Source organism: Vitis vinifera, chromosome 16 (assembly GCF_030704535.1).
Source record: "Vitis vinifera cultivar Pinot Noir 40024 chromosome 16, ASM3070453v1".
In the NCBI taxonomy this organism is placed as follows: domain Eukaryota; kingdom Viridiplantae; phylum Streptophyta; class Magnoliopsida; order Vitales; family Vitaceae; genus Vitis; species Vitis vinifera.
In genome coordinates this window covers 14,621,317-14,635,752 of record NC_081820.1, presented here as the reverse complement: position 1 = coordinate 14,635,752, position 14,436 = coordinate 14,621,317, and the positions used below count along the sequence as shown (strand labels likewise).

General features: G+C 34.2%; 2 long non-coding RNA genes across 3 annotated transcripts; both read left to right on the top strand.

Moving 5' to 3' along the window:
- The first annotated feature begins 2,151 nt into the window (after positions 1-2,151).
- LOC104882024 (uncharacterized) lies at positions 2,152-2,626 on the top strand. Its single transcript, XR_787857.3, has 3 exons — positions 2,152-2,245; positions 2,323-2,442; positions 2,541-2,626. It is a non-coding gene; the product is annotated as an uncharacterized LOC104882024 (long non-coding RNA).
- A 2,013-nt stretch (positions 2,627-4,639) lies between these two features.
- On the top strand, positions 4,640-5,825 carry LOC104882026 (uncharacterized). 2 transcript variants are annotated; one of them, XR_787859.3, is made up of 4 exons: positions 4,640-5,067; positions 5,190-5,330; positions 5,414-5,514; positions 5,613-5,825. It is a non-coding gene; the product is annotated as an uncharacterized LOC104882026 (long non-coding RNA). The 2 variants fall into 2 exon arrangements; XR_009464473.1 differs by having other exon boundaries at positions 4,640-5,330.
- The last annotated feature ends 8,611 nt before the right edge of the window (positions 5,826-14,436 follow it).

Sequence of the window (14,436 nt, the reverse complement as noted above, 5' to 3'; positions counted from 1 at the left end):
TACACTCATCACCTTGCAGTCTCCATCATTTGTGCTCCACTGTGTTTCAGAAGTGGCAAGCAACCAGTGTTTAGTATGCCCCAAGCTTAAGATTTCCCTCACGCATGGTTTGCATAGCCACTTTTAGGGCCACGTGTCACCTCCCATTTTCTCCTCTTTGGTTTTTAAAATAATTTTTCCTTAAACCTCAGTTTTCTAATAATCCCTCCAATTTCGTGTTCTTTGACTTCAAACCTCCCAATTTTTCATCCTTAGTTTTTTTTTTTTTTAAGCTTCAAAAATTCGTTTTTTTCAATAAAATTTGCTGCCATTTTCTTTTGCATGCAATTTCTATAACTTCCTTGTTTTTAAAACGTTTTAAAATAAGCGAGAAATCAAACCCCGTAATTCCTAATAATGGAATTATTGGAATTGATTCACGCAAAATAAATCGGGCTTTAGTGGGGGGCCCACATACATGATTTCATGACTAATTGACCGATTGGTTGACTTGTTTTCCATGCATGATTGATTTACTTTGTTCCTTGATATGCACATAATCATTTTGTGTTTGTTCACTAACCTCATTTTTTTATAGCACACTGTGACTTGTGGCTCAAGTATGCATTCACTCACTGATCATTCCCTATACATATTATGATTCTCATATGGAAAATTCTACAATACCTCCTTCGGTACCATGCCTCCATTTTTTTTCAGCCATTGGATGAAAATGATTAAATCTCAGCCATCCAAATGAAAAGGGAAAAAAAAAATTCAAACCGGGTACCTCCCCCTCCAATTCTCTCCCCCATCTCTCCTCCTTTTCCCGTTTTTCCCCCCTAATTTGCTCTCTTCCCCTCCATAGCTGGCTGTGTGGCTCTTCCCCACCCTCATCCTGTGGTCTCATCTTCACTCATCCTCCATAGCCGACTTCATTCTATTCTCTCACCCATTTCCTGTTTTCCTCCTTCCCTAATTTGCTCTCATCTTTGTTTTCTCTCCCTTTTCCCGTTTTTCTCTCCACTGATTCTCCACAACTGGGTGAAGACCACGGTTGACTTCAACCGGGCCAACCTCTTCGAGGCCGACGTCGCAGACCTTATCAAAGACGTCTCCACAACTAGGTGGAGACCACCTTCGCCGTCAACCGGGATCAAAGACGTCTTCACAGGTGGGTGGAGACCACCATCGCCGTGAACCGGGCCAACCTCCTCCAAGCCGACGTCTTTGACCTCATCAAAGAAGTCTCCCTCAAGGACCGCGAGCTCAGGATTGTGGGCGAGGTCGGTGCCAAGATCCGAGTCTTAGACTTCATTTCTCCCGATGTCCAGGTCAGCTATTTTTTCTTCTAGATTCTTCTTCTCGAAGATTTTACGTAAATTTTCTGAATTTTTGCTTTCTCTCCCCCTACCCCTGCATTTTGTCACACGGAGAATTTTAGTGGAATCTTCATAACCCTTGTATTTTCTTCATATTTTATATTTTGTTTAAGAGGTGTAAGGGGGTGTTTTCAGGTTCTAAATTTAATGGTTTAAAAACCCGAATTGAAGACGTAGCTGGAAGAAGAAGAAGAGGACGTATAGTACTAAGGAAAAGAAAGATGAGAAGGACACAATTGTTTGTTACTCAAAAGGCGCTTGTATCCTAATTATTTAGCGAGTTCTATATAAAGGGAAAAAAATGTGAGTAGTAATTATGTGTTTTACAATATTGTATCCATTATATTTCATGTTTTTTGTTAGATTTATGGATTGATTACATTATAGAAAAAGAGTGTGGTTAGATCCATTATTGAACATTGAAAAAAATTTATTAATTTTGTCATCATTTTAAATGTAAAGAGATTTAGGGAGGATGTTGTAGTTGTAATGGCATTTGTATTTTAATTGGCATTTGATTGATTGTAGTAAGATATAAATATAAAATTTATTGAAATGTGAAAAAAAACTTATGTTGAGATAATGTGGTGGTGAAAGTATGTCTGATTTATTATATCCGAAATCATATTATAAAAATTGACTTAAATGATTTGATTTAATTTTTAGGAGTGAACACGATGGTCTTGAAGTTGTTAGAAATCCAAAGAGGCATATCGGCGCTTGGATACATTACTAGTAAAGGAAAATAGAAATATGTAAAATAGTATGTTTTTTAATGTAATTTTTGTGGTTGTTATAGTTAAATTTGTTTGAAATTGTTTTGTAGTAACGATCAATTAGCCATGATGAAAGAGAAGGATAAAGGAGTGAAGATAAATGATGATGTAAGGAGTAATATTGCTATGTCTAATATAATTACATTTTAAAATTAGAATTTAAATTATGTGACCAATTAATGTAGTTGAGGAAAAAATTGGGCAAGAAGTGGAATGCACTTTCAAAAGTAGAAAAAGAAAATTTCATGGCAAAGTCCAAAGAAAGTTCAAAACAATATTCACTTCAAAAGGGTGTGGTTCCAAAGGTAATTTTTTTTTGTAATGAATATTTAATTTCTTTACTTATGTATTTGTTGGAAATTATATTAATGTAAACATGTTTGATGTTTGTGTATCTTTTCAGTTATATCTTCAGACTCGATGCTCCCCCGAGCGAGTGATTAGAGTGATTGAAAAATTAGAACCAAAGCAAAAGGCAACCATAGAAGAAATAGGATTTGGTAGCCTCTTACAACTTCGATGTAGGAAAATTGATCATGGTTTATGTCTTTGGTTGATAAATAGTTTTAATCCGAACACTTATATGTTAAAGTTGTATAATACTTGTATCAAATTATCCCCCATTGATGTTGAATTTATTATGGGATTGAGGGCAAGAGGGTTCAAGATTGGCATGAACAAAGATGTTAGCCATAAGAATGATTTATGTAAAAAATATTGTGATAAAAAAGGGCAATTGCCATTAGTGATGTTAGAAAATCAAATTAGGGAGGATAAAGAGGGTGGAAACGATTTTAAAGTTCATTTTGTATTATTTGTGTTGGGTGCATTATTGTGCCCAACAATGAAGCTTTTTGTGAATCGTTCTTTCTTACATCTTGTGGAAGACATCGATTCAATAAAGAAGATGAATTGGGCAGAATTTGTGTTGTCCTATCTTGTGCACGGGATTGAAGAGTTTAAGAAGAAACAACAAAGTGGGGTTTGCGGTTGCTTATTGTTTTTAATGGTAATGTCCTTGTAATTAATTTACATCATAGTGAAATACGATTTTGTTTTAATATAATTTATGAACTAACTATATATCTATGTCAAATATACTCGTAGTTATTTTACCACAAGCATATATCGTTTGAAGAGAAATTTCTACCGCAATATACTCGACCTTCTCCTTGGATTACTGCTTGGGGAGATGATGAAGTATTGGACAGGAAACGAAGATTGAAAAAACTTGGTGGATATGCAAATGAGAATTAAGTTATAGTTTTGAAAGTCGTTTACTATTGATTTAAGTTTTTAGTGATTTAAAATCTGATATGTATTATATTTTGATGAATATATTGTAGCTCAAAATATGGGTGATAGAAAATGAGATAAGGGATTGCGTTGATGGAAATGCAACGACAATGGCGAGTGAGAATGAGGACGATGAGAAATTTGTAATCAATCTAAACAAAGATGTTATTAAACGAGTAAGTTTTACAATATTCATCGTGACTATCTATATTAGCATTGAACCTTTGTATTATGATGTTATTAATCACGTTCGTATATATCACTAGGTTGATGGTGGGAACTTAATGGAGATGGATAAAACCTTTCAACAATTAAAGACACATCTAATTGATATGGCTTATGGTGCAAGTAGTAGTAGTTGTGATCAAATTTTGGCTAAATTTGAGGAGAATTATACTACAGTGAAAGGTCTCTTCCTTAGGTCAAGCGAAAAACCTTTGAGAATGCATGAGGAAGGAACGAAGAATGACATTCTCTCATGCGAGAGAAGTTTGGAAGATACGAACAATATGAATGTGAATGAACATTATCTTCACATTTTGTCAAATGAGAAGTTATGCACCGAGGACTTGAATAAAAAGAATGAAGATGCATGTGCTACATCAATTGAAGTGCATATCATTCCAGATGAATTTCAAAATATTTTACCACTCCCAATCAAAAGGAGTAGAAGAGATTATGGAAAGGTATGTATCATATAAAAGAAAAAATTATTTTCTTTACAACTACTTAACCATTACATAGTAAATTGATGTATATTAATGGCATTTTCCATATTAGGAACCATTACGAGCACTATGTGGTTATCCTAATCATGTCATGAAAACACGTACATCAAGGGAGAGGAAACCAAGTAAATTCAAGGTCTCCCCGTTTGTACACAATTTAAGGAAGATGGTAAAACGTGAAGCATCAGAGGTATAATACAAATAGTTTAATATCATTGTTCTTATTTTTTATACTTAACATATATAGTTAATAATTATGTCTTTTTTTCGATTTAGTCAATCCCCATGTCCATTCGTGAAGACGTGGTGGATACTCAATCATTCAATGTACTTCAATCTCTTGTCACTGATTATGTTTTCAATAAAGCATTGTCAAAAAGGTTTGTCGTGTCTAGAACATTCATAGATGTGTTGTTATAATTTTAGCCTTCATATGCTTCCAATTTAGTCAAGTTTTTTTTAACATATTATTATTTTAGTGAGCTTCTTGTTGACTTTGGTCATGAACATGGAGTTCGTGGAGATTTTGAGTGCTTACGTCCTAGAGAAAATTTGATGGATGTTGTAAGTACCTACTTCATTTATATCAAATGCGTGCTATATTAGTTAAATAAATTTATTGAAGTTATTGTTCAACAACAGGTAATAAATCTAGAAGCCTCAAAGCTAAATTATTTTGAAAGACAATTCATAGGCATACGAAGTATGAGATGCTATCTTCCCACGACATTTTCAGTAAGCTCATATTTCTCTTGTTGTTTACTTACATATTAAGTACAATATACTAATGTTCGTATTATGTTTTCTTATTAGCAAATGATTTTGTGCGGGAGTCCTCATCCTTTTTTCGATAGAAAAACATCCATCGTGAGTAAGTACATTAGCGAATTGGATGATTGCGAGAAGGTTAGTAATTATTTGTAATGTTTAATTGCATATATGAAATTTAGAGTAGATATCGTTTTCACCTATAATATACTATATTTTTTGTGGCCCAATTCATATATATTGTTTTCCTACCTTTACAGCTATTTATTCCAATGCATGACGATTGCCCTGGTCATTGGTATCTGTGCGTCATTGACTTCAAACACTTTGATATCCAAATTTTGGATTCATTATGATCGAAGAGTCGGGACGAGTTCCGGTTTAAGAGTGTCAAAATAGTGGTATGCTTTCTGCTTTTTGTTTTCCTTTTTATTTGGTTTTTTTTTCTCTTCTATATTTATTAACCACTTTCAAAATAAATTAGGTTGAATTTTGTCAAACGTTCTTCAAACTGTATGACATAGGGAAAGATGTCTTCCAATTCTCCATTGATTGGGCTCCTTCGATTCCGACCCAAGATAATGGGTTAGTATGAATACATAACTCACATTAATATTCTTTTTCTGAGGTATAATTAGACAACCATTCAATAAGTTGTTTTGCTTTTCTTTTCTCTTTCTTAGGTGGGACTGTGGAGTGCATGTCATTAGACATATGCAGAGATTCAAAAATGGTGATTCGATGACGAGCTCCGACTTTTGTAATTCTGTTAAAATACGTCGAGAAATAGCATGTGATTTAGTTTTACACGAGGGAAATAGAGAAAAACAAACCATTGTGGCTATTGTTTGTACAAAGATGTCGACACGAGCAATGAAAAAATTATTATTATGATATTTGTTATTTTTCTAATATTTATCATTTCCATCTCCACATATCGTCATGTTTATTGGGAAGTTGTGAGATTCGATGACCATACATTATTAATGATTAAGTCCATTTTATTTGAATATCCAAATACTCTTCTTTCAATATGGTAGGCAAAATGAAATTGTAATATATTGGTATCATTCATGTTCGACATGTGTGATTTTGTATGATCTTTAACCTAATCAGATTTGTAAATATTCATTTATCTATGCTAAAAATATATAGTTAGTACATTAGTAGACCGGTTGACGAATGACGTTCAGCCGGTAAGATCCAGTCCAACGATTTAGCTAAGTCCACTTTTCATAGGCATACGCATTATGCCAACCGGTTGAGAACATTCCTCATATGGATAATGACCCTATGGATGCAGTGTGAACTCGTAGAGGATTTGTCCCAACCAACTCAAACAATTTTGGATGCAGAATCACCCGGTGTCGGCGTTCAATTGAGTGATTGAAGAATTTTCTAAAGCGAGTGAATAATTTTTTGAGTTGTGGAAAGCGGTTGATCAATGAAGAAATTGTCTCAACCGGTTGACGAATGATTTGACCAGTGGGAACCGGTTGACAAATATAGCAAATTGGTTGAGGAATTTTCTCAACCAGTTGATTGTTTTTTAACCAGTGGCAACTGGTTGAGGAATTTGTTTAACCGGCTGACGAATGTTCTCAACCGGTTGAGCTTTTTTTAACCAGTGGCAACCGGTTGAAGAATGGTATCAACCGGTTGAGGAATTTGCTCAACCGGTTGAGGGTATTTTTAACCAGTGGCAACCGGTCGAGGAATTGTATCAACCGGTTGAGGAATTTTCTCAACCGGTTGACATTTTTTGTAACCAGTGGCAACCGGTTGAGGAATTTTCTCAACCAGTTGAGGATTTTTTATCCAATGGCAACCGGTTGAGAAATTTTCTCAACCGGTTGAGGCCAAATCTCAGCCGGTTGCCTCCTGCAATGCTATTGTGCAATTTAGGAGTACGACTACCATCCACAAAAAGGGTATGAGTTGTACCAATAACTTTTCACTACGTAAACATTCGACAAGGTACCATTAAGTTCAATTAAAAGGTTTGAAATTGATGGAAACTGGCATTACAAATTACCTAACTACGATTTACCCATTTTGAGTAAAATCACTAAATTTACCTATTTCATATGAATTACATCATATTGATTACTTTCCTATAGTTAACTCATAACCACCTAATTGTCAAACTTTAACCACAATTGAATTTAATTAAATCAGCATAATTAACCGTTTTTTTCAACATGATATAAATGAATCGGTTTCTCCATTTACCAATCATTTTATCACTTGTTATCAATTAAATTATAAATGTAGAGGATATTGCATTCTATCAATCAACTTGACTCTTGATCAAAATTCAAACTTTTCATTAAATAGTTAAGTTAAAAGTACACATTAGTGAAGTGATAACGTCAACTAATATAAATACTGATTTAATACCTACCATCCCTTGCTCCGTTAAGGAATAAAAAAAAGGTTGCATATCCTTTTCATTTGGATATTTGTTTGGATCCCCACCTTGACATAGTGTTGTCATATTTTGTTCATGTTGCTGAAATCCTGCTATCTACACATGCACATTCCATTGTTTTTTTCAGCTGTCCAATTCCATTCCAATTAATTAAACCTAATCATTAAATAATGCATAGCTCAAATTCATGTCAAAAGTGTTTCTTTATTCCCGATCTTACATTATTAAGTTCACCACAATCTATGTACTTGTCAGATTGGTCATTCGACAAATGCTCCCCTTACATTCCCTGCATTTTTCAATAATTAAGTGTTGTCAATTATTATTGAATTAGATGTTATCAATGTTTGGAAATTATATAACAAGCCTATTGTACATACATGTACGGTTGCAAAAATGTCAACTGATGAATTTGTTGAAGGCATCATTTCCATTTGAATGTCACATTGGGAAGACAAATTAGTTTCCTACTACGTACTCATAATGCCATCAAAACAATTATGTTAGTTATTTATGTAAGTACAACTACAAAAATTAATCTTAGGGGCAATTTTTTATTGAATATGACATACCATATAACCCTGCTGAGCATTTTGAGGGATTGTAGCTTCTGGACACTTTCGAATTGTGTGACCCACTCTTTTACAACAACTGCATCGTCTTCCCTTTTGAACATTCATTGCCACTTTGCCTGGATTCCCTTTAGTCTTCACAATATTTGGATCACGAACTTGGTTAGTACCTATCGCTCCATCTGTTGCTATTTACTTCCCTTTCAAATTATAGTTATAGAGTTCCTCCATTCTCGCCGTCAAATTTTCTATTTCATTTTTCGCCTCTATAAATGAAGATGACGTATCTGAGCTTGTTGCACATCGAACTCAATGAACCATATCGTACAAACCGATCCATGTCGTTATCCGTCTCATTCACTGGTACTGATCTTGTATACACCTTTGCTAACTTTGTCCACCTCTTCATAATACATGACTGAGAAATCTCTTCCAAATGCTCCACCTTCATAACGACCACCATGTGGCAACATGGGATGCCAATTGACTCAAACATCATGCATGAGCATTTTAATGTTACAATATCCGGGCAAAATTGTACTTCCCAATTTAAGTTCGGGTGTCTAAACTTAGATAATGTGTATGCCCGCATTGAATGATCACTTACAAGACCTACCACAAATAATAACTCTGCATTTTTCATCTCCTCACAAAATTTAAGGAAAGATTCTTTCGTGTATATCGTCACAACATGATTTTCAAGTATGGATAGTTTGGTTGAAAGCACGGGTGAAGAATTATTTGACTCGAACTCTGCCTTTGCCTCGTTTTGCCGTATTCTCAGCATGGCTCTATCAAATTGTTGTACAAACTCATACAGTCGCAAGCGAATTTTTAAGAATCTATCTAGATATGCATTCATACTCTCACACCTTTGTGTGGTTCTCATCCCTCCAAAGAAATTTCTACGTAAATACGCCTCTGCACATCTTTTACGTTTCCCATATATCTTGATCACCCAACGATTCTCATTAAGTCCCAAATTTGCAACCATTTCATGCCAAACCTTTTCAAATTCTTCTTCATTCCCACACATGAATATGCACCTTGCAAAGATGCTTGAGAAGTCCTTAATATGCACATTCGTGAATGCATTTCGTTGCAAATGCCATGAACACAATTGATGACACGTATCGGGTAATACTTTTTTAATTGCCTTACGCATAGTTTATCCCCATCGGTTACAATAGATATGGGTTTCTTATTCATCATTGCATCAAGAAATGTCTCCAACACCCATTCATATGTCCCAACACTTTCATCTATCAATAACGCACAACCAAATACAACAGTTTGGTGGTGATAATTAACACCGACCAACACTACTAGAGGCTTTTTATAGGCATTTGTCCTATAGGTTGTGTCAAATGCTAGGACATCTCCAAAAAACACGCATAATCCATTCGAGCAGTTGAATCAGCCCAAAACAAATTTGCTAGTCGACTTTCTTCATCAATGTTGAATTTATAAAAAAAATGAAGAATCCATTTCTGTCTTTCCACACAAATAAGCCAATGCCGCTTCTGCATCACCGTCTTTAATTTCACTTCTACGCATTGCATCAACGTGATTGTATATATCTTTTTGTGTGAAACTGATGTGCTCATGTCTCCCTGATTGTTTGACCATATAGTCTATAATTTGTGTGGTTTTAACACCTACTTGACGCAAAACATCAACTTGTGCCTTATCTGGATTACTTACTGTTCGATGAGAGCGAAGGAATTGTTTGCTAATAGGATCGACCAAATTATGATTATGTTCTCCTATAAATTCATTTACAATCCACTTTCCATATTTTCTATTCAAGCCTATACGAAATGCAGCTTCACATCCAACTCTAGTCAATGATCGTGGCTCACGCTGTCGGTTGTCATTCTCAAAAAACTTTGTCGCTCGATGTCCTTCTTTGGAACACACCCACTTTCGAGATATTATATCTCCATTCTTGTCTCGCTTCAAATCATCTTTTCGAATACTAAATCCGGTTAGTTTTGCTAACATGTTGTAAAATGTTTCAGCCTCGTCTATGCAAGCGAATTGCATTTTGCATACTTCTTCAATTGAAATACCCTTCAACACTTTCTCTTCCCAACCATTTCCACCCAGCTTGTAAGTTCCACCTGTATATGCATCGTCATTGACAACGTCCTCCGCTTTCACTTCAAACTCCTGCTTGATTGTTTTCTCCATCACCGATTGCATCACCTACATTTCATAAATTATGTCAAAAAGCGTCTCCATAATACCTTAACAAATTATCCTATCACTGTCATATTGATTGATATATTATTTACGATAAAGTCCACATAGGATATTTAAAAATATGGGTCTAACGCATTTACCTTTTCAATGTTTTCATTTGACAATATGCCACATATAAGCCTAGGCCCAAGAATCAACATTAATCAAAAGCTATAACATATCCATTATTTTATTTAATCTCACCTGAAAATTTTGTTACCAAAGCATATTTCTTATGTGTTTGTTTTACCCAATCTCTTCAAAAAATTAAGGCTTCCGGGAAAATAGGGTAAATATAATAAATAGGTTATGCAAATGAAAATTTATAAATTAATGGATTCTAAATATTTTATTTTTATATACTACTTCAAATTCATTATTAGTTAAATATGATTCTTTGTTACACATTCAATTTCTCTCTATATGTATAAAATGAAGTTGATATTATTAACAATATGTACAATGCATACCATAATTACTATAATCAAGTCATATAGTATATTTTAAAAATGTAGAAAAATATTCTAATATTTTTCACAATACTTTATTTTCTTAAATATATCCTCTAAATAAAAAACAAACATATTAATTATTGTGGGGATCAAACAATTTGGAACATTCAAGAAGGAAGTGGTCCAACCATTGGAACATACAAGAAACCAAACAAGTGGTCCTAACGCTCCATAAACCAACAAATCTCATATTCCTCACTGTTATATTATATTTATAAACACAAGTTTCACATTTCCTTAATTCTCTTTTGTAGTACATTTAAATTTTTGTTTTGCTTAAGTACGATTCTTCAACATAATTGAAATGATCAAATAATGAGATCTACGGGATTTGACGTTCTGTTTTCCCTTCTTTGTCGTACTTTTAAAATACATTAGGCTAGGTTTGTCCCAACAAGTATCTAGAAAATAAAAAAAATTGTTGTTTTTAAGACAAATTATTTTGGAATATTTAGTTATTTTATGAAAAATATTAAAGCAAACAATATATGGCTTAAAATTAAATACAAACTTACGTATTTTAAAATTATTTAATCTATATATAAATGCATTAAAAAAAGTCAAATGAGTATGAACTAGTAAATTAGATTGAAGATAAACCAAAATCAGATACGTCATCCATTCTCAAGTTTGTTAATGGAAGTTGGCATAAGCAATTCGACCAGTTTCAATTGGGTCGACCTATTGGTGTTTATTTTAAAAAATTTCCCACTTTCCAGTGTCTACCGGCTGAGGAAACCTTCAAACCGGTTGAGAAATTCTTCCACCGGTATACACTGCACACGTGTGTATTTCCCCATGAATTCACCATTTAAGAAGTCATTTCATGCAAAATAGTAACAAAGTAAGTTAGACAATCACAATCCACACTTTTTAAAATCATTACATATTATTACATTACCTGTTATTAGGGTTTGGAAATAATTTCCCTATCACTTCGAAAGTAGAGGCAATTCAGTTTTATACAAAATTTTATGGCTTTTGTATAGCAAATCTTTATGAAGTTCATGATCATACCTTCAAAATGGAAAGTGCAAGTGAGCTGCAGCTTCACCTGAAGAATTGTCTTCCGGATGTGTTTTTTGTAAGCTATGCTCTACTTTATAGAAGACCACATTCACTCTCTAGACTCCTTAGAGTATGTTGCCCCCCCAAATATATACTAACATTTATATGTGGTTGTTGCATGAAGTTATTGCATATTTTAATATGTTGCCACATGTAGCAAAACCAACCACCATAATGGTACATTTGGTGGTTGAAGGTTGCCTTTTTTGCATCATTTTTTAGGTGACATTAAATACAACATTTATAGGCAAGAGGGAAAGTCAGCCTAATGTGGATTATTACACCCATTTCAATTGATATATGTTTAACTTAACAAAATATAAAGTGGAGATTTGGCTTTGATTGATAATATTTACATATCTTAATGTTCTTTCATAAATTTATTGTCTTTATGTTTTCATACCATTTCATACTTAGTATAGAGTTTCATCAATTCACGTGTTGTATATGTAATTAAGGAATCATACTATATCCTATATATAAGAAAGGTTAGTTAATTAAACTTAATTACTTAATTGAGGTATGTTACGATATCATACTTATGACAAATTTTAATAAATTCAGTTACATTAATTTAATTAACTTACCATGCTATATCGTACTTATTCTAAATGTTTGTCATACAACGATAAATTAATTTAAATGCCCATATCGTAGTATATGGTTGTTATGCTAAATTTGACTATATTAACTAGACTATATTTGAATAAAATCCTCATACTATATCCTAGTTATGAGATACGTTACTTAATTACACTTAGTTACTAAATGAGTTATGTTACGATATCATACTTATGAAATTTTTTTAATAAATTCAGTTCATTAATTTATTTAACTTATCATGCTATATCGTAGTTATTGAAAATGTTTGTCTTAGAACCATAAATAATTGAAAAATTGCTATCGTAGTATATGGTTGTTATTCTACATTTTAATGTATTAACCTAACTATATTTTAATAAAATCATCATACTATATCCTAGTTATGAGAAAGGTTAGTTAATTATTCTATATTACTACAAGTAAGTTCTCATATTATATTATCCTATATATAAATTTGTTATAAAAAAACCTCTTGTACTTTAATTAAGGTATATCCAAACATTTTTCTATACAATCAATTATATATTAAATTAATTCGATTTGGAAACTTTAAAATCAATATGGTTGCAAATTAAATTTTAATATATCTAAAATGAGAACTTATTTAAAATGTAGGAATTGATAAGCTACAGGTTCATTTCCTATCAAACAATAAACTACAAGTTCATTACACTAAATAGGAAGGTCGATCGTCCCTCAACCATTCCCATTCGTCCTCGTTCTTCTTCATCTTCACGAAATACCCATGTGCCAACCGATCTTCCATCCTTGAACCCCTCCGTGTTCTACTTCCTTCTGGTCCATCTTCACGAAATACCTCTACCCCAAACCAAACGGCCATGGCTCCAAAACGAGCTCTGGCCGAACCCACCTCCACTGGCAGCAAAGGGAAGAGAAGGGAGGAAGCACAAATGGCTGGGACCAAAGGCAAGAGATCCAACCCACAACGGAGCAGCGGCAGCAAACAGAAGCAAACCGACGAAGCACTACACCCCAGTAACAAAGGGAAATGATCGGTCGTTGAAGAAAGTTTTGAGATTCGAAAAAATGCCACCTTTGATCGATCTTCGTTCACAACCCCACAGCTAGCCCAACGATTTCATCTTCACTTTGCGAATCGGACCGTAATCCCGAGTAGGAACATTGATTTTGCAAAGCTCAGTTATTTCCATTTTGATGTGCTTTTCGCGAGAATGGGTTGGCTTCCTATTGTCTCCGTCAAAGATTTCCTTTATCCCAAGGTTGTCAAATGTTTCTACTCCAATATGACATTCGAAGATGAAGGACCCATTACTACCACGATTAACGGTGTACAGATCGTTTTTGATGTTGCTAAACTTTGTCAGATTTTAGAGATTCCAAATGAAGGGGTTTGTTTGTATGAAGCTAAGAAATGGCCAAGGGTGGAAGGTTTCAAACCTGCAGAAGCTATACAGAGGCTATGTGGTTACCCGAGATCTAGTAGACCAACTTCCCATTTGTTGACTGTGTTGAGTCGTATCCTACATCACATGATATCATACATTTTCATCCTTAAAGGAGGGCACTGAGATGATGTATCTTTCTTGGAGGCTTTTTTGGTTGATAGCATTCTCACAGAAAGAAAAGTTAATATTGGTTACATAATTTTCCAACATATGAAAGCATGTTCAATCAACGAAGATTCAGTTCTCCCCTATGGCATGTTTATCACAAAGATTGTCAAATACTTCAATGTCAATTTGCGCAATGAGACAGACGGGAAAAAACTCAAATCATTTGATACATATGATTGAGCTTCACTTCGGCGCATGCATTTTGTTCGGAAGAAAGATGGTTCATGGGCAAGGAAGTCTTCCGTTCCCCTCTCAGAGGTTGATGTGTCTTCAGACAATGGGTCCTCCGAGGATGAAGAATATGAAGATCGGGATGTAAAGTGAAGAACTTCTGAAAAAGAAAATGTCACACGAATACCATCAACAGGTGGTGTAAGAGCTAGGGTGGATGCAAATCATCCTTCACTAATTGGACCGGACGACTCTGAGGCATCAGATAACCTCAATGCCCAGATTAGCTCCCTTGGTACCCGCTTGGAGGA